Genomic DNA, 20,849 nt, shown 5'->3' on the forward strand with positions numbered 1-20,849 from the left:
CTCTTTATTTTGCAGGGGGAGAGCAACAGGCCCTATCCATTTCCAGCACAGCATCCCTTCAGTGGATGGATTTTGCTGGGGTCTATCTTATGTTTCTTTTTTTAGAGTGCGAGCCCATTGGGGACAGGGAGCCATTTTTGTTTGTTTGTTTGTTTGTTTGTTTATATCTGTGTAAACCACTTTGGGAACTTTTGTTGAAAAGCGGTATATAAATATTTGCCGTATTAATATATGTGGCTGTTTTCTCTTTCTTTGTCTTTGGTCATCAAGTATTCAAGAAACGTTCACAGACATTTCTTATCTGCAATACACATGTAAAAAGCACAACAGCTCATTATAGTTGTTGGGGAGAAAGATAGATAGGAATGTCTTCTCTTGGATTTTCCTTCATTGGCCTAGGGAAGAAACACTCCAGTAGCAGACAGAACAATAACTATATAACAATAACTATATTCACTTTCACAATGCCCTCTTGCCATTTTCTTTTTATTGCCGTTGTAAGGTTTGGGTATTATTCTTTTCTTAGCAGGGAGAAGCCTTTGGTTTAATTTGTGAAATCGGAAATGTGTTTATCATTTTTCCAACTTCCAAAAAGAGTGAGCATGGAACTTACTAGGCTTGTTCAGGACACAATTCTACTTTTAAAAGGAAATAATGGACATGATCCTTACAAAAAACATTTTGTCCCATTTACAGTGGGTATTGGAAAGAATCACCCCCTTTGATAGACCTTAAATTCTGGTTCCCTTACATCCTGAAATGAAAACACAAAGAAAATTCCCTTCACCAGCTGTACTTATCCAATGCAACCTATAACATCCAACTGAAAAACATCACAATTACAGTCCAGAAAAAGTGTCAGAAACAAAAAACAAAAATTACTGAGATTGAAAAAGGATCACCCTCCGCCCCATGTCAATATTTTGTCGAACCACCTTTTGCTTTAATAACAGCCTTGAGTCTGTTGGGATACTTCTCTATCAACCTTGCACATCTAGACGGAGCAATATTTGCCCACTCCTTCATACAGAACTGTTCAAGTTCGGTCACATTGGATGGTAGTTGTTGGTGGACTACTATCCTCCCTGGATCCGGTCGGCCCTCCAAACTGGATGGAAGAGCAAGGAGGAAACTGGTAAGAGAGGTTACCAAGAGGCCAATGGCCACTGAAGGAGTTAAAGGACTTCATGGCAAAGAGTGGTTGTTCTGTGCATGTGACAACAATTTCACGAGCGCTCCACAGATGTGGCTTGTTCGGGAGGGTCGCAAGGAAAAAGCCACTTCTCAAGAATGACCACATTAAAGCTCGTTTGAGCTTTGCCAGAAGGCACCTTGAAGATTCTGATGCCAAATGGAAAAAGGTCTTATGGTCAGATGAGACCAAGATTGAACTATTTGGCCTCAACACCAAACAGTACACCTGGCATAAATCCAACGCAGCTCACCATCCACAACACACCATACCTACAGTGAAGCATGGAGTTGGCAGCATCCTGTTGTGGGGGTGTTTCTCTGCCTCAGGGACTGGGGCTCTTGTTAGGGTAGAAGGAAAAATGGATGGGGCAAAATACCGTCAGGTTCTGGAAGAAAACCTGCTACCCTCTGCCAGACAGTTGAGGATGGGCAGAAGATTCACCTTTCAACATGACAACGATCCGAAGCACACAGCAAAATTGACCACACAGTGGCTGAAGGAGAAAAAAGTGAACGTCCTCATGTGGCCCAGTCAGAGCCCAGACCTAAATCCCATAGAAAATCTGTGGGGAGATTTGAAGATAGCAGTCCACCAACACCTACCATCCAATGTGACCGAACTTGAACAGTTCTGTATGAAGGAGTGGGCAAATATTGCTCCGTCTAGATGTGCAAGGTTGATAGAGAAGTATCCCAACAGACTCAAGGCTGTTATTAAAGCAAAAGGTGGTTCAACAAAATATTGACATTGGGGGGGTGATCCTTTTTCAATCTCAGTAATTCTTGTTTTTTATTTCTGACACTTTTTCTGGACTGTAATTGTGATGTTTTTCAGTTGGATGTTATAGGTTGCATTGGATAAGTACAGCTGGTGAAGGGAATTTTCTTTGTGTTTTCATTTCAGGATGTAAGGGAACCAGAATTTAAGGTCTATCAAAGGGGGTGATTCTTTCCAATACCCACTGTATTTAAGTGAAAAAGTTAAACATGTTCTTAACCTAAAGTCAATGTGACTTAGAAGTGCTTAATTTTGACTGGATTAGGTACTTTTATCTGGTGTGCTCTCCTTCATACTCTTCTTCCTGTTAGTAAATGAACAATGATAGTTAACTACAGATGACAAATTTTAGAGCTCTTGTACAACTTTCAAGTTGACTTGATAGAACATTTAATTTGACCCAATTGTCTTTCCGCCTGTGCAAAACCAATCTGCCATTTCAGCATTTATGCTGAACATATTTTGCAGTTATGCTTAAATAAAAGTATAATTAGGTATATTCCTGACAGAGGGCTTGCTCACACAATGGGTGAACCTGCAGTTAGTCAGAGTAAATGGAAGCACCCAGAGCTAATCTCCACACATCTTTTTCTCTATATAGAGGAAGAGAGCTGATCTTATGGTAGCAAGCATGACTTGTCCTCTTAGCTAAGCAGGATCCACCCTGGTTGCATATGAAAGGGAGACTAGAAGTGTGAGCACTGTAAGATATTCCCCTTAGGGGATGGAGCCACTCTGGGAAGAGTGTCTAGGTTCCAAGTTCCCTCCCTGGCATCTCCAAGATAGGGTTGAGTGAGATTCCTGCCTGCAACCTTGGAGAAGCCGCTGCCAGTCTATGTAGACAATACTGAGCTAGATAGAGCAATGGTCTGACTCAGTATATGGCAGCTTCCTATGTTCTATGTAACTAGACCATAGGTTGGTTCACATGAGCATTAAAGTCAGGGTAGGAGGTGGGCTACCCAGATTTGCATGATTGTTCAGAACTCACACATTTCCCTTCTGCCCAGGCTGCTCCATGCAGAGCTGGTACCCAGCTTCGGTACCCAGTGTAGTGTATAACAGAGGATGGAGGAGAGGAGAGCTCTCCTACCCTGATTTTCCAGACATGTGAACCCTTGCACCTCTTCTACCCAGCCACTGGCACCTGGCACCCCGCGCCCATCCCCATGTTAAAACCATAAAGAGCCATGCATACAGTGACTGCTTTGAAGTGGACATGCTAGCCCTCAAAGCACACCCTATTATCCTGAGGCTGGAGCAGCTTTGGCAAGGCTGCAACCACCTCCTGTTCCTTCATAGCCAATATGAGGGTAGGGATGGGCCCGGACCGGTCCGGAGGCCATTATAAAGGCCTCTGGACCGGTCCAGACCTGGGTGGTCCAGTTCGGGTGCGGGGTGCCTTTAAGAGCGGGGGGAGGGTTTACTTACCCCTCCCGCCGCTTTCCTGATCTGGCATCATAATTTCAGTAGTAATTGGCGCGGCAGGATACCTCCCTGATGCCCCTTCCCCGCTGTTGCTATGAAAAACTCCCAGGAGTCCTTTGCACGTGCATGTCACAGAGACGTGAAGCATGCGCACGATGTGCATGCATGCACAGGACTCCTGGGAAGTTTTTCATAGCGACAGCGGGGAAGGGGCGGCAGGGAGGTATCCTGCCGCCCCAATTACTACTGAAATTACGGCGCCAGAGCGGGAAAGCGGCGGGAGGGGTAAGTAAACCCTCCCCCCGCTCTTAAAGCCACCCCCCACCGCAGTTTGGTGGTTCCGTGCACACCCCTATATGAGGGTAGCTGCTGATGTCATGAAGCTTTTCTAGGCTGCTGGCAGTGCAAAGCATACTGGGAAGGCATACACACCCTTGGAGGACTTTGCATGGAGGGGCGGGGCTTGCAACTACCGAGTTCTGGAATGGAGCACTTGCCAACCATACTCATGTGTTTGCTGGGTTTCAGAGCCGAGAGGAGGTGCTGCACTTATGTTACATATTGAGGCTGTGCACATGAGCAGCCCTACCCAGGGAAAGGCTGCTCGTATGCAGCTGTCTCTGTGGCAAGCCCAATGTTTGTACCTGGGTTTTTACCGGGCCCTCTAGCTCAGGGCTCCCTCTAGCACAGCTCCGGGGTCAGGGTGGTTGGAGTGGGCCCAGAGACAAGATTTTAAAATGGGCCCCTCACTGCCTTCCTCTCCTTCTCCTGCACTCATGTCTCTGCTGCAGAAGAACATTAAGGACACATGTAATATAGTGCAGCAGATTAACAGACAACCGAAACTGTCATCTGAATCCACTCCAAGATATATGTACCAAATGATGGGTTTTTTCCCCTAAAACCCAACAAAACAATTTGCAAAATATGCCGTTGATTGCGTCAACCATGTCAAGTTCTGGAATATCCTTAGGAAAATGGGCATCCCAGAACATCTCATTGTTCTCATGAGAAACTTATATAAAGGGCAGGAAGCCACAGTCCAGACAGAACATGGTGAAAAAGACTGGTTTCAGATCTGCAAAGGAGTAAGGCAAGGCTGTCTACTTTCTCCTTCTTTATTCCATTTTTATGCTGAACATATATTGAGAGAAGCTGAATTGGAAGAAGATGAGCGTGGTTTTAAAGTTGGAGGAAGAAACATCAATAACCCACTCTAAGCTGATGACACCACTCTGATAGCTGAGAATGTGAGTGATCTGCAAGTTCTAGTAATGAAAGTCAAGGAGCGAAAAAACTGGACTACAATTAAATTTAAAGAAGACTAAACTAATGACAACAGGTACAGCAACCAGCCTCAGAATTGACAATGAAGACATTGAAGTGGGAGGATCAACCATCAACAGTAAAGGATCCAGCAGTCAAGAAATACACCACAAACTAGCACTTGGTAGGGTTGCAATGAAGGCCTTGGAAAGGATATTTAGATGTCGTGACGTGTCTACACCTACAAAGATTAGAATTGTTCAGACAATGGTCTTCCCTGTGATACTCTATGGATGCGAAAGCTGGACTTTAAAGAAACAAGATAGAAAAAGCATTGTCGCTTTTGAACTTTGGTGTTGGAGAAGACTTTTGAGGATACCATGGACAGCCAGGAAAACAAACCAATGGATCATAGAACAAATCAATCCAGAATTTTCACTTGAGGCACAAATGACCAGGCTCAAACTATCATACTTTGGACACATTATGCGAAGATCCAGCTCCCTTGAGGAGTCCATAATGCTGGGAAAAGTTGAAGGAAAGAGAAGAAGAGGATGACCAGCAGCAAGGTGGATGGACTCGATTACGACAGCAATGAATGTACCACTGAGAGACCTTAAAGGCCAAGCTGAAGACAGATCATCCTGGAGAGAATCTATCTATGTGGTTGCTAAGAGTCGACACCGACTTGACGGCACTTAATCAATCAATCAATCAATCAATCAATCACTGGACAGCATAAGTAGGACAAACTTTCCAGTTTTTAAATAAGGACACTTCCAGACTGAGAGTCTAAGTGACAGACATGCTGATTCAGTTCACCTGACCCATGTGAAGGTAAATGAAGATTGAGCTGGAAATGATGGAAGTTGTCTGGGGACCCAGAGTTGAGAACCCTTGACTTCGAGTGGCTGACATAATGTTTGTGATGTTTTAGGTCAATCCATTAATTGATCTAGGCCAGCTTTTGAATGGTGCTTTAATTACTTTTATTCCAGTCCTGGAGTAGAGGAGGGGCTAACAAACAGCCAGCACCAACAGCACTGAAGGCTAACTGAACTTGCCTCTCTGCAAATAGTTTCCATCTCATTAAACTGTTAATATTCCTGATTCAACTTCACTGTCTTGTCCTTGCATACCAAAATGCTTGTCTCTGGATTTGACAATGTTCAAGTCTAAGGTGGATCGAAGATATCAATGTGTTCAAGATGTTCAAGTCTAAGGTGGATGGAAGATATCAATGGCAGCACTGCTGCTGACACAGAAGCAGTGGTGCCACTGTTTCTGACCAGCAGTTGCGCAATCAGCTTTCCCATGATTTCCCCCATTTTGGTGAATGGGGGAAACTGCAGTGGTACTGCTTGCACAACCGCTGGTTGGAAACAGCAGTGCTGCTGTATTCATTCCATCTTAGACTTGTGCACCGTGTCAGCCATTGAGTTTCATGCCAGTAACCTGCTGTTGGTTGTTTTTTGTTTTTTTCAATGAAATAATCACAAGTCTGGATTCATTTATATTTTTAAAAATTTGTCTTTAGACATGAATATGAAACTGTCTAGAGAGGGTGGAGCTAAGCCAGCAACCAAGATGGCTGCCTAACTCCAAAGCTCTACACCCGATACAAAAGCATCATACTGTCTACAGATAACTTTCACCCAGGAACATAGCACAGGCAATTAGGATTATTTGGTCACGAAGACTGTAATCCTACATACTTGGGTGTAAGCTCTGTTTTGCTCAGTGCGACTTCCTTATGAATAAATAGGACCAGGCTGAATGACACATGACATGAGTGGCATTCTTCACAAAATCTACAGTATTAGGAACCTGCAGTGGTGCTGCTTATTTGTATTCCAGCTTCCTGTCTCAAGGGCTGGGTTTCTCCCCCAAACATGATGGTGATCACGCTGATGATGATGATCTGACGCTGCAGCTAGCCTTTTATGGGGGAGCAAAGGCAAAGAGGCCAACATCATGGACTCAAATCTTTGCCTATTGACTCAATTACTGGTGAGCTAAGAAACATGCAAAGGATGTTGAATCCCCTCTTCCTCAGTGTGAACATGAGCAGAGGGTTGGGGAGAGTTATCCCCTCATTGATCTCAGAAGTTGATCCCCTCATTGATCTCAGAAGCCAAGGCATGGGCAAATGGGAACAAGTTACAGTGGGTTATACAGAAGCGGCACTGTATAACTCACTGTCAGGCTGAACTATGGCCAGCTACCTATAGGTGGCACATGGCTCAAAGCCATGTTAGGAGTAAGCCAAGGGTCAAAGCCATGTTAGCAGTAAGCCAAGGGTCAACTCAAGCAGACACACCCAGAGTCAGGAAGCAAGTCAAAGGTCAGCAACAAGCCAAGGGGCAAGCCAAGCAGATGAACAAGGGGCCAGGGGCCACTCAGCAAGCCAGAGGTTAGGAACTAGCCATGGATCAGGGAAAGCAATCAGTAACAGCAAAAATGGCCAGTGCACTGTTCCAGGATCAAAAAGATCTTGCAACACTTGCTTCTGACAGAAGCTTCTTGTACTGTTCCTGTTGTAGCAAGAGCAATGCATGCCCTCATGAGTGGAGCCTGTCCAAAACCCACAGGCTCAAAGGCTTGCTACACTACAGCAAACCATCACAAGGGACAATGGAGTGCAAAGAGTAAGTCCAGGCTTACGTCACTGCTGACACTCACACTGGGGACAAGGGGAAAATAGCCATTTGTTTTTGTCTGAGATTACATGGGAGAAAGTGGCTGAGGTCCTGGGTTCAAGCACTCTGCTGGGGACTAGATTACTAAATTCTCAGGCTGCCAGTTGCCTATCCTTGCTATGAAGATTCCTGTCAAATATATTGACTGGGAATAGTCCTTTCACTTGTTGAATGTGGATATATCCTCAAACAACTGGATCCTATCTGTCAAGCTAAAGTGACATTTATGCAAGGCATGTGTGGTACAGAGATGTAGTCTCACCTTAAATAATCCTACATGCAGCGTTTTGCTTCATATTTTCATGCAAGGGGGAATTCACTGGTAGCCTATAGGATGTGCAACAAATGGCTGTTGGCCAGCTTGCTCTCTAACCCCATATCCACCCAAAGGAACAGCTGCACCACTCCAATACAGAGGGAGCAACTGGACTGGAGCACTAGAAAAAGAAGATGCGTGTCCTTTATGCCACCATCTGGAACCTAATACATGATCCCATATTCCACTTTTATTATTCCACAGAGCATTTGACTAGCCTGTTAGAGTCCATATTTGTTAGTTCGTTTATTTGTTTATTTGATTTATATACCACCCTTCCAAAATGGCTCAGGGCAGTTTACAACAGGAAAAAACAATTAAAACCAGTTAACAATTAAAATCAAAACTATAAAAACAGAATAAAACCAATTATACATTCAAACAGCTAAAAACCCTGGAAATCCAGGGCAACCATTTAAAACAATTTAAAACAGTTGACAGTAGTTTAAAAACTACTTGGAAGGCCAGGCCAAACAGATAGGGTTTAAGGGCTCTCCTGAAAGACAGTAATGAACTCAAATTACAGATTTCTGCCGGAAGTGCATTCCATAGCCCAGGAACAGCTACAGAGAAGGCCCGCCTCTGAGTCACCACCAGACGAACCGGTGGTAACTGGAGATGGTACCTCCTCAGATGACCTTAACATGCAGTGGGGATCATGCAGAAGAAGGCAGTCTCTAAGATAACTCGGACCTAAGCCGTTCAGGGCTTTAAAGGTAATAACCAGCACTTTGTATTTTGCCTGGAAACATATTGGCAGCCAGTGTAACTGTTTCAAGACAGGCATAATATGGTCTCTCCAGGTTGCCCCGGAGATCAATCTGGCTGCCACATTTTGAACTAATTGAAGTTTGCAAACTATGTACAAAGGCAGCCCCACATAGAGCGCATTGCAGTAGTTGAGCCGGGAGGTTAGTAACTGATGCACCACTGTTTTGAGGTCATCCTCTTCAAAGAATGGGTGCAACTGTCAAATCAGCCAAAGCTGATAGAAAGCACTCCTGGCCATGGCCTCCACCTGATATAGAAAGCATGCCTGTACATGGCCTCCACCTGAGATACTGAGGGTGAGGCCTGGGTCCAGGAGTACTCCCAAGCTGCTCACCTGCTCCTTCCGGGGGAATGTAACCCCATCCAATACAGGAAGAACTAACTCACACCTCAGATTCTGAGCCCCCACAATGAGCACCTCCGTCTTGCTTGTATTCAGTCTCAATTGGATTCAGTCACATCCATCCCATTACTGCCTTTAGGCAGGCATTTAGGGAATGAGTGCCATTTCCTGAAGATGAAAAGGAGAAGTAACATAGGAACATAGGAAACTGCCATATACTGAGTCAGAGCATTGGTCTATCTAGCTCAGTATTGTCTTCACAGACTGGCAGTGGCTTCTCCAAGGTTGCAGGCAGGAATCTCTCTCAGCCCTATCTTGGAGAAGCCAGAGAGGGAACTTGAAACCTTCTGCTCTTCCCAGAGCGGGATAACACCCAGCACCAAATCTCCTGATGACCTCACCCAGCAGTTTCATGTAGATATTGAAAAGCATTGGTGACAGAATGGAGCCCTGAGGGACTCCATATAACAGCCCCCGTTTTGAAGAGCAACTGTCACCAAGCTCCACCATCTGGAATCTACCCGAGAGATAGGAACGGAACCACTGCAAAGCAGTGCCCCCTATCCCCAACTCCCCCAGGCAATCCAGAAGGATACCACGGTCGATGGTATCAAATGCTGCCGAGAGATCCAGAAGAACTAGCAGAGTCACACTCCCTCTGTCGATTCCCTGGTAAAGCCAGCTCTAAAGCCCATTTGAAATGCGTCTAGAGAATCAGTTTCCTCCAAAACTGCCTAGAGCTGGTCAGCCGCCACCCTCTCAATCACCTTACATGAGGAGTTTCTACTTATAGGGAGGATCTAAACACTTGGAACACAAAAAATGTAAGCAGAAACTATGGATCCATTGTTTTAAAATCAATACATTAATAAATAAATGTTATTATTATTTTTAATCAACAAAATAAACCAGAAAAGCTTAAAAATTATTCTCAAATCCTAAAACAATATTTAAACATTGCAATTTAAATTGCCCTTTTAAAAATGTTTCTCTGCATCATATTTTTAAGGCAGAAAAGAATGTTAGAGGCACCATTCTTTGCCCAGTGTTGCTGTATGTTTGAAAAGTTGGAAATCAAATTTATTCCATCTAAGTAACAGAATCTGCATTTTGTTTCTTAAGTCTGTCAGCTTCTTAAGTCTGCTAGCTTCTGATGTAACAAAATAATCACTGATGGCATCTATTATGCAACATGACAGCTTGAATGTAATGGGAGGGGTGAAGGATAAGAACTAAGAAATAAACTAAGACTTCTACAAAACATCAGTAACTATCATTTATCCCCAGTGGATATCAGTGTTTCCAGATGTATCTCCATTCAGACAATCAAGAAGTGTCAACTTGTAAAGGTTGGTGTTAGAAATAGATTTGTAACTAATTCTGTAACTTGTTCTGTACTATTAAAAAACAAGCATATAGTGAGAATTAAAAGAACATAATTATCTCAGTGTGGCTGTTTTTCTTTTGCTATGGGGAAGAGAAGAACTCATAAGGTCTGAGTGTTTTCCAGTTGGCTCTGCAGAACCCAAAGAGTCTATGGCATTCTTTGTGAGATGGCAGCTGGTTCCCTTGGAACATCATCTACCTTTATTTTCCTCCCACCATCTCAGCAGCTCTTTGCCAAGTGGTGTCACAGGCACTGCTCAGCAAAGAGCTGCTTCACACCATACCACACCTCTACCACCACCTCCTCCACCTCTCCTCCTCCTCGCTTCTGTTCCCTCCTCTCTCATTTGCCACTGGCCTGATAATGAGAAGGGGAAGTAAGTACAAGAGGAAATAAAGAAAGGGCATTTCTACAGAGATGCTCTGTAGAGGTAGCAGGTATTGCTCTGCGAAGGTGGAGGAGGAGATGGTAGGCATGAATGTGTGCTTATGAAATTAAGTAGTTATTGATGCCATCGCTTGGGGGGGGGAGAGGGCCCCCTGCCTTAAGCACAAAGAGGAAGCATTTAGCACCCTGCTTAGGCACAAGGAGATCTTGGACACCACTGATAATATTCACCCCCTGCATCAATAGTCCCTGTGTTAGGTTGGAAGTATATGGCACTGTTTTTCACCTTTCCCAGTAAAAAATAGGAGCCTATTGCTATATTGGCCTCTGGAGCTACTTCTGCTTTCTGCTTAGGAGGGTTTCTTGCCAGGTTCTTCAACCTGGAGGTTTGGCTTCCCAAAATACACTTGTTCAGAGGGGTATATGTGTGCAATGACATTAATTCTGGGCCATAAACAGCTTCGCTCAGGAGAGTCCAGCCTCCAAGAATGAAGGAAATTTTAGGGGAAGGCCTGTAGGTCAAACACGTGCTTAGAAGGTCTCAGGGTCAATCCCTGGTATCTCCAGGTAGGGCTAGGATAGATCTCTTTCTGAAACCATGGAGAGTCACCATGGAGAGAAACCATGAAGAGTCCAAATAGCTCAGATAATACTGAGCTATTTGGAACAATGGTTTGACATGGACACAGTATAAGGCAACTTCCTATGTACATAGGAAAATATCTGCATAGCTGAAAATATCTGCACTTAATAAATTTGAATTGCCACATTTTCACCATTGCCATTCTATGTTTATGTATCTATATTTATTATCTGTGTCATATAGGCATTGACCTGAAGAGGATCAGAATCTCTGACCATTTTTTAATGATGCACAGAACTGTAAACAGGTCTGCTGAGATACTAATTAAAAGATACAGGAAATACTTAATTAACTAATTAGGATGTCTAACAAACAAAACTCAGAGGTGGCCAGATGTTACTGCTCATAGGCGGAAAGGGATTTAGAACGATAAGGGTCTAGAGAATACAGGTGAGACATTTCAGTGCCGATTAAGAAGATCTCTGAATTTTGAAGCTTGAGGCAAGGAGACTGAGACAATCAGAACTTGTTTTTCCACTCATGCTTCCACCTGACCTCACCTCAATACACAAAGCTTTCCAGTTCACTAAAGACAGTGGGTTGAGGAATTCACAAAGCCTACGCTTAAAAGCTGTATTTTCAAAACAAAATATGTGCAGGTTCTTTATATTTCTAGGCATATACTGCTCAGATTAGTTCAAAGCATATAGTCAGGATGCTATGACAACACAGAAGCATTGGTGTTTCAAAATCATGGGTGTATCTGTAAGGGCAAGTGTGCATGCATATAGGCAATGCTAATTGTAATTGTAATTTTATTTACGGCCATTAGATCAAACAGAGAATAAAAACTAGTAAACACACACACACACACACAGAGTTTACAATTAGGATGATGTCCCATTATACCTCTTAAATAATAATAATAATAATAATAATAATAATAATAATAATAATTCGATTTCTATACCGCCCTTACATTACAAAGAGAAATAACCGCCCTTACATTACCGCCCTTACATTACAAAGAGAAATAACAAATAAGATGGCTCCCTGTCCCCAAAGGGCTCACATTCTAAAAAGGAACATAAGACACACACCAGCAACAGTCACTGGAAGTACTGTGCTGGGGGTGGATAGGGCCAATTACTCTCCCCCTGCTAAATAAAGAGAATCACCACGGTAAAAGGTGCCTCTTTGCCCAGTTAGCAGGGGTTAAAAGCAATATAACTAAACTTAGCTACAGAAATAGAAATTGAGGCATCTTTATCTGAGAGCAGATGTTTTGCAAGATTTCCATCTGATTGATCTACCAGTTTACATATTAAAGGAGCAATAAGACATTCCCTAGGGTATAAATGGAATGCACAGTGAAGAAGAATATGGGCAACAGTTTCTGTATCTCCTGACCTGCAACCACAGTGTCTTTCTTCTAAAGGCATACCCTGAAACCTCCCAGCTAAAAGTGCAGATTGAAAGGAATTAGCCCTTACTCTCGTAAATATCCATTGAAACTTAGAAAAAGTGATAGTTGACAGATATTTTGCGGGGGTCCATCTTAGTTCTTATTACTCTATAAAACTCTGGAAGTACAGCCCAGTTCTCTTGGATCTCAGTATCAACAAGGTGTTGTCTCACTACTCTTTTCACATTCGCTAGACCCAGTTCCAGCAATTGAGTTGGATCTAAACCTGGAAAGATGAGTTTATTACTTACTGTAACACACCACAGTGACCGGGGATTAGCTGAGAGAAACTCAGGAATTAAACCAACTGGTCGCAGATGTATTTTCAACCAAAAATAGATAATTAAAAGCCAAGCCCAAGATTTGATTTTTAACAAGCCAGCCTCCATCCTTAAAATCACATTAGCTGTACATTTCGGAGATAGGCACTGCTAAGTTGCACATGCTGGCTGGTAGCCTCCACCACTTCTATAGAGACCAGAGTATATACTATATAGAAAGCCTTAGATAGAAAGGCAGTACACCCTTGACTAAGCTCTTAAAGAATGCCTATGATCTCGCTGGTCTCCACCTGGAATGTGCAGACATGCTTCCAGAACCAACCACAGGACTGAGCACTTCTTGCTAACCCCTGCTAACTGAGCAAAGAAGCACCTTTTAAAGTGGTGATTCTGTTATAGTTATTTATTTATTATTTAATTGTTTTATTTATTTGATTTTATTTCTATACCGCCCTTCCAAAAATGGCTCATTAACTGTACAACTGGTGGTTTACATAGAGAAATAATAAATAAATAAATAAATAAATAAATAAATAAATAAATAAATAAGAAAGATGGATCCCTGTCCCAGACTTCCGGTTGGACTGCTAACGAGGCTGCATGCTTCCCGACAGGGGAGACCGAGGAGGAGTTATTTTGGGATTTTTTGAGTCTTCACAACCCCTCCCTCACCACCCTGGATTAAAGGGTTGGATCAAGATTGACCATTGGATCCCCCGGAGCCTGCTCCTTATCTCAAGGCTGCGCTGGAAAGTACAGCTTTGATTTAAGTTGGGCGGTGGGGGCTGGGATTCATCAAGCTACACTCCTTCATTGGAAATCCAATGGACAGAAGCCAGTCTGGTGTCCATTCTCTTTTGGTTTGGATTATAATTAATGGTTGAAGTTCAAGAAGCTCACCTCTCAGCGTGATTAGTGATAAATTGCTGGAATTCTACCTGCTTTTGCTGCAAAGATTGGACAAATCTCAAGCCGATGCTGTGAAGTTGTTGTAAGTCTGCCAACTATAAATTAAGGATGGGTATTCAATCTGTATACTAAATGCTGGAATTTAAAAACTGAACTGATGGGTAAAAGTTCTAAAACTTAAAAAAGCAAAGCAGTTGGAATTATTTCTTTTTCCAGTACCTTCTGAGAGGGTTTAACTCAACGAACAAGTGATTTGCTGTTTGCTGTTGAATATGTCTATCATGAAGTGCACCAATTAGAGCAAGAAGGCGGATTATTGAACCGTGGGAAAAATTTAACTGGTGGTGATAAGATAGAAAGGTTCACTACCATCAGTTAAATGAAATCTATAAGAAGGATCTTAAAGTTGGATTTGAGGATTAAATGTCGAGATTTGAGAAGGAGCTGTGTGAAAACGATGAAAAATTAGTTTCTAAGATGTATAAGTTGTTGCTTTTGGAGGAGACAAGAGATGAAGTGGTTAAAATGACATAAAATGGGCTCAAGATGTGGGTCATAATATAGATATGGCAGCTTGGGAAAAATTATGGAAAATGGATTAAAAGTTCACTGCATGTTATAGTTTAAAAGAAAATTATTATAAGATGATGTACAGGTGGTACTTGACACCCAAAAAATTAGCATTAATGTATAAAAATGTTCCAAACAAATGTTGGAAATGTGGACATCGTGAAGGAACTTTTTTTCATATGTGGTGGTCTTGTGGGAAGGCAAAGGCCTTTTGGGATATGATATATAATGAGTTGAAGAAAATTTTTTAAATGACATTTCCTAAGAGGCCAGAATCCTTCCTGCTGGGAATAACGCAAGAAGATTTTTCCAGAATAAACTTAACATTTTTTATGTACGCAACCACGGCAGCCAGAATAGTATATGAGCAGAAATGGAAGGATAATGAAATGCCCTCAAAAGAAGATTGGTTGATAAAAATTTTGGAATATGCTGAAATGGCAAAACTTACAGTACTGATAAGGGATGAAAACTTGGACTCTTTTAAAGAAGATTGGAAACCATTCTTACTATACTTAAAGAACTATTTTTCTAATATGGACCTTTCAGCAGGGTTTGAAATTTAGTAATAATAGCAGGTTGGGTAGAGCAAAATCGAGTTTGCAATGTGTAGGATATATGTTTTGAATTACTATAGCAATGGTTGACTTGTACAGTTAATGAATCGCGCAGATTGATGAGCGGGAAGTCTATATTTACTTAATTAGATGTAACAGGATTGTTAAGATATTGTAAAAAACCAATATTTTTTTTTTTTTAAAGATGGATCCCTGTCCCCAAAGAGCTCACAATCTAAAAGAAACGTAAGATAGACACCAGCAACAGTCACTGGAGGTACTGTGCTGGGGGTGGATAGGGCCAGTTACTCTCCCCCTGCTAAATAAAGAGAATCACCACATTAAAATGTGACTTTTAGCAGGGAGAGAGCAATTTGCCCTATCCAACCCCAGAACACCATTCCTCCAGTGGCTGTTTCTGATATCAACCTTATGTTTCTTTTTAGACTGTGAGCCCTTTGGGGACAGGGGGCCATCTTATTTATGTATTGTTTATTTTTCTATGTAAACCGCTTTGAGAAGTTTGGTTGAAGAGCGGTATATTAAAAATGCGTAGTAGTCCATAGTAGTAGTTCTTCACGCAATAGGAGTTGACTGATGGTTGCTTTAGTTTAGCTCATTTAAAAATTGTAGCTGGTGCAGGTTTAACATATGATTATAGATGCAGGAAATGCACATGGAAGTGCACTTGCGCATATGCACACGCATATGCACAAGCACACGCACACAGAGATATGGAGACACACATGCGCATATGCACACAAACACACATATGCACATCCACACATGCATATGCAAAAATGCACACGTGCAAATGCACACCCACAAGCGCATATGCAATAACACATGCACATATGTGCATGCGCATGCACACGTGCATATGCAGATGCACACGCGCATGTGAATATACACATAAATATGCACATATGCACACATACATATGCAGAGGCGCACGCGCATATGCACGGGCACACGCACAAACTAACACACACGTGCGAATACGGGCATATGCACATGCACACGTGCATATGCAAAAACAGACATGCATAAGCACACGTGCACACGCCCACGCACACATGTGCGTATGAAAGAATGCACATGCGTATATACATATATGCACATGTGCACACGCACACATGCATATACAGACGCACACGCGCACATGAATATGCAAATGCACATATCTACACACACGTGCATATGCAAACACGCATATGCACACACACAAGCACACTTACATATGCACACGCACACTCGTGTGTGCACACCCACACGCGAACATGCACACGTGGACGTGCATATGCACACACATGCATATGCACACACGCACACACGAATATGCGCAAGCACACAGGCATATGCACATGCACACGCACATATGCACACGCATAGACGCACACCTGAATATGCATACGCGCAACGCACCCTCGCAAAATAATCCCAGTGGTAATTGGCGCCCTAGGTGCAATTCCAAAACAACTTGAAGATCACCTCAACACCATAGGGGCCACAGAAATCACCATCAGCCAATTACAAAAAGCAACATTTCTGGGAACAGCCTATATTCTGTGACAAAATCTATAATAATAACAGCAACACTGATAATCAAATTCAGCTATCCCAGGTCCTTGGGAAGGACTCGATGTCTGGATAAAACAAACCAGTGAATAACACCAGTCTGACTGTATAAACAACAATAATAATAATAATATATCTCAACATTATTTGTGCAAACAACCTCTAAGAATAAAGATCAGCTTTTAAGTAAAAGACACAATTCCTTTCATTCTTCTCTCACATATAACACATTTTTAAAGAGAGGAACTGTCCCTCACTTTCTGTATGTCTATGTGAACTGGACTTGTTTTAGTTGCCTCTGCACTGCACAGCACATGATGAGACCAAATGTTCCACAAGTGACTGCAGAGGAATTGTGCCATAGTGATACCATAGTGATAATTACCACTTGAGATCAATAGAGGCTGCTGTATCTGACAGTTCTGATTTTGTGTTTTCTGTATAATCTGTTCCTTGTCTGCATTTTAAAATCTGCTGGATGAATGAAAAGAGCCTCTTGCTTTTCTTAGTGCTTCTAGTTCATCGCTCTGTATGTCCAGATTTCTGGAGCAGAGGACAAAGTGGGCCTTTTGCATAGGGATATCTAAAATCTACACTGTGCATCATAATTGTTCATATATCCTTTCTATTTATATTTTTAAAATTCAATGCAACTCTGTCATACACTAGAATGAATCAGCATACAGCCGCAACCACATCTCACAGACTTCAAATATATACTATATTATTTTTCATGAAGCTATCCTAAGGATTTAATTTATAGCCAAGAACTCTATATGCAGTATAACATCTGTCTTCACTGCAGATCTATTGAGTAGTTCATGCTTTAAATTCCAACATTATCTTCAGTGATCCACACTAATAAAGAATGTGCCACTCACTGTCTAATTGCTCCTGGCAGAGCTCTGCAAAATATGTTTAAACATATTTAACTACTGTCTAAAACCATCACTGATAGGGTAAAAGTGAACACAACACAAAAAGCTGTAATGCAGTATAGAAATATTTAGAACACTGAGCATCCACTGTGAGCCCCAGATTACTTCTGCAGTAAGTAAGATTCCCCCCAAGTCCTGCTTCTTGCATTACAGAAATAGAGGAGAGGCACCAGTCAATTCATGCTTCTTAGGAAGCGAGTCAGACCATTTGTCCATCTAGCTCAGTATTTTGAGGACATAACATAAGAACAGCCCTGCTGGACCAGGCCCAAGGCCCATCTAGGGGTGTGTGTGTGTGTGTTTTAACACATTTTTTATATCCCGCTCTTCCTCCAAGGAGCCCAGAGCGGTGTACTGCATACTTAAGTTTCTCTAAACAACAACCTTGTGAAGTAGGTTAAGCTAAGAGAGAAGTGACTGGCCCAGAGTCACCCAGCTAGTATCATGGCTGAATGGGGATTTGAACTCGGGTCTCCCCGGTCCTAGTCCAGCACTCTGACCACTGCATCACGCTTGTCCAGCATCCTTTTTCACACAGTGGCCCACCAGATGCTGCGGGAGTTGAGGGCATGCCCTCTCTCCTGCTGTTACTCCCCTGCAACTGGTATTCAGAGCCATCCTGACTCTGAGTCTGGAGGTGACCTATAGCCCTCCGACTAGTAGCCGTTGATAGACCTCTCCTCCATGAAGTTATCCAAGCCCCTCTTAAAGCCATCCAGGTTGTTGGCTGTCACCACATCTTGTAGCAGAGAATTACACAAGTTGATTATGCATTGTGTTAAAAAGTACTTCCATTCGTTGGTCCTAAATTTCGTGGCAATCCATTTCATGGGATAACCCCTGGTTCTAGTGTTATGTGAGAGGGGGGGAAATTTCTCTCTATCTACTTTCTCCACACCATGCATGCTTTTATAGACTTCTATCATGTCCCCCACTTGTCTGCACAAACCGGCAGCAGCTTCTTTAAGGTTGCAAGCAGGAGTCTCTCTCAGCCCCATCTGAAGATGCCAGGGAGGGAACTTGGAACATTTTGCATGCAAGCATGCAGAGGCTCTTCCCAGAATGGCCCCAACCCCTGAGGAGAATATCCTGCAGTGCTCACATTTGGTCTCCCATTCAAATGTAAAGCAGGGTGGACCCTGCTTAGCAAAGGGGACCAGTCATGCTTTTTACCACAAGACCAGCTCTCCTCCCACAGACCAGCTCTTCTCGCATCTACTTTCCCTATATATGTGGGAATCAGTCCTAAGAACCTGATTATAAACAGAGGATAAAAGTGCATTCAGCTTCCCTCCAACTCACTGAACTTACAAAGGAAGTTGCTTTATACCGAGTCAGACCATTGGCCTAGCTCAGTATGTCTGCACTGACTCACAGTGGCTCTCTGGCGTTTCAGGCAGAGGTCTCTCCCAGTCCCACCTAGGGATGCCAGGGATGAAACCTGAGACCTTCTGCATGCAAGCAGATGCTCCCCATCCCCGAAGGGGAATATTTGGCATCAGGCTGTGCTCACAGGTAGCCATCCATCCCAATGCAAACCAGGGTGGACCCTGATTATCAAAGGGGACAAATGCATGCTTGCTATCGCAAGACCGGCTCTCCACCTCAACTTGTACAGTGTCATGGCTAAAAGTGTGAGCTGCAAGGCCCTTGTTCAAAACTGACATCAGTTGTACGTGCCTCTGGCCGCCTCTGTGGCTGGCCCTGGTCTTTGGAATGCGCTCCCTGTTGAAACAAGAGCTTCCCCATCTCTGGCAACTTTTAAAAAGGCACCGAAGACACATTTTTTTTCACCCAGGCTTTTAATTAGATTTATGTTTTTAAATTTTTTATGTTGGGTTTTAAATTTTTTTAATGATTTTAAATTGTTAGTTGATTTAATGTTTTAAATGATTTTAATTGTAAACCGCCCATAGACATAAGTTTGGGGCAGTATAGAAATATATTAAATAAATAAAGCAAAACAAATTTTTAAAAAATTGATTATGTGACTTTACACGAGCCACCTTATACAGTCCTATTCAAACAAACCCTTTGATGTATATACTTAGTGGTGCTGGTGGGGAGCCCTAGCTGCTGGCCCAACTCCTGACATCGGCACTTTCAGTGGACTGTATTAAAGGGGCCTATGTGTGCATAGCTGTATATACCATGGGTTGCACGACTGGGAAGCCCATATGCACATGCAGCTGAACATACATAAGCTTCTCTTTCAGGGACAGACCTTTCATGAGGTGAGGCATTTGCCTCAGGCAGCAGATTATTGGGTGCAGCAGAATGGCAAGATTCCTCCACCACCACCAGAACAGCTCTTCTGGCCTGATCTGACCCTTGCAAGTTTTATAAGGAGTGCAGGGAAAAGGCTGCCTTCCTTTCCTTCAGCTCCTTGCAAAGATTGCAAGAGGCACAGGAGGCTGCTGGTAGCCTTCCCTGTTCTGCATTCCCTTATCATGGCAAAGCTTGTAAGGATTGGTTTTGAAAGGGCGCTGATGATCCCCACCGAAGGTGTGGGGCAAGGCAGCTCATCTTCTCAGGTGCCGCAATAATTTAGGCCACTCCACCACATAGGAACAAAGGAAGCTGCCATACCCCTGCTAACTTGGAACCCCGGCTAACTTGGCAAAGAGGCACCTTTTTACGTGGCGATTCTCTTTATTTAGCAGGGGGAGAGTAACTGGCCCTATCCACCCCCTGCATAGTACCTCCAGTGACTGTTGCTGATGTCTATCTTATGTTTCTTTTTAGATTGTGAGTCGTTTGGGGACAGGGAGCCATCTTATTTGTTTGTTATTTCTCTGTGTAAACCACCCTGAGCCATTTTTGGAAGGGCGGTATAGAAATCGAATGAATGAATGAATGAATAAAATATAGAACCATATTACTCCTATATTACAGGAGTTGCACTGGCTGCCAATAAGTTTCCGGACAAAATACAAAGTGCTGGTTATAACCTATAAAGCCCTAAACAGCTTAGGCCCATGGTACTTGAGAGCATCTTCTTCTCCATGATCCCCATCGTCCACTGCGTATATCGGAGGAGGCTCGTCTGTGGCTACCTTCATGTCGTCTGGTGGCCACCCAGGGACAGGCCTTCTCTGTTGTCACCCCGAGACTTTGGAACGTGCTTCCCGTGGGAATAAGAGTCTCCCCATCTCTAGTGGCTTTTAAAAAGTGTCTAAAGACTCATCTTTTTACCCAGGCCTTTTAGCTTTTTAACTTTTTAAACTTTGGATTGTTTATTATTTGTTTTAAACTGTTTTTAGTATTTAATTGATTTTAATGTTTTGTTTTTGTTTGTTGTGAACCATCCTGAGACCTTGGGTTGGGGCAGTATAAAATGCGGTATAAAAATTGTCTACACAGACTGGCACTGGCTTCTCCAAGGTTGCGGGCAGGAAT

Source organism: Hemicordylus capensis, chromosome 4, assembly GCF_027244095.1.
Source record: "Hemicordylus capensis ecotype Gifberg chromosome 4, rHemCap1.1.pri, whole genome shotgun sequence".
NCBI lineage: Eukaryota > Metazoa > Chordata > Lepidosauria > Squamata > Cordylidae > Hemicordylus > Hemicordylus capensis.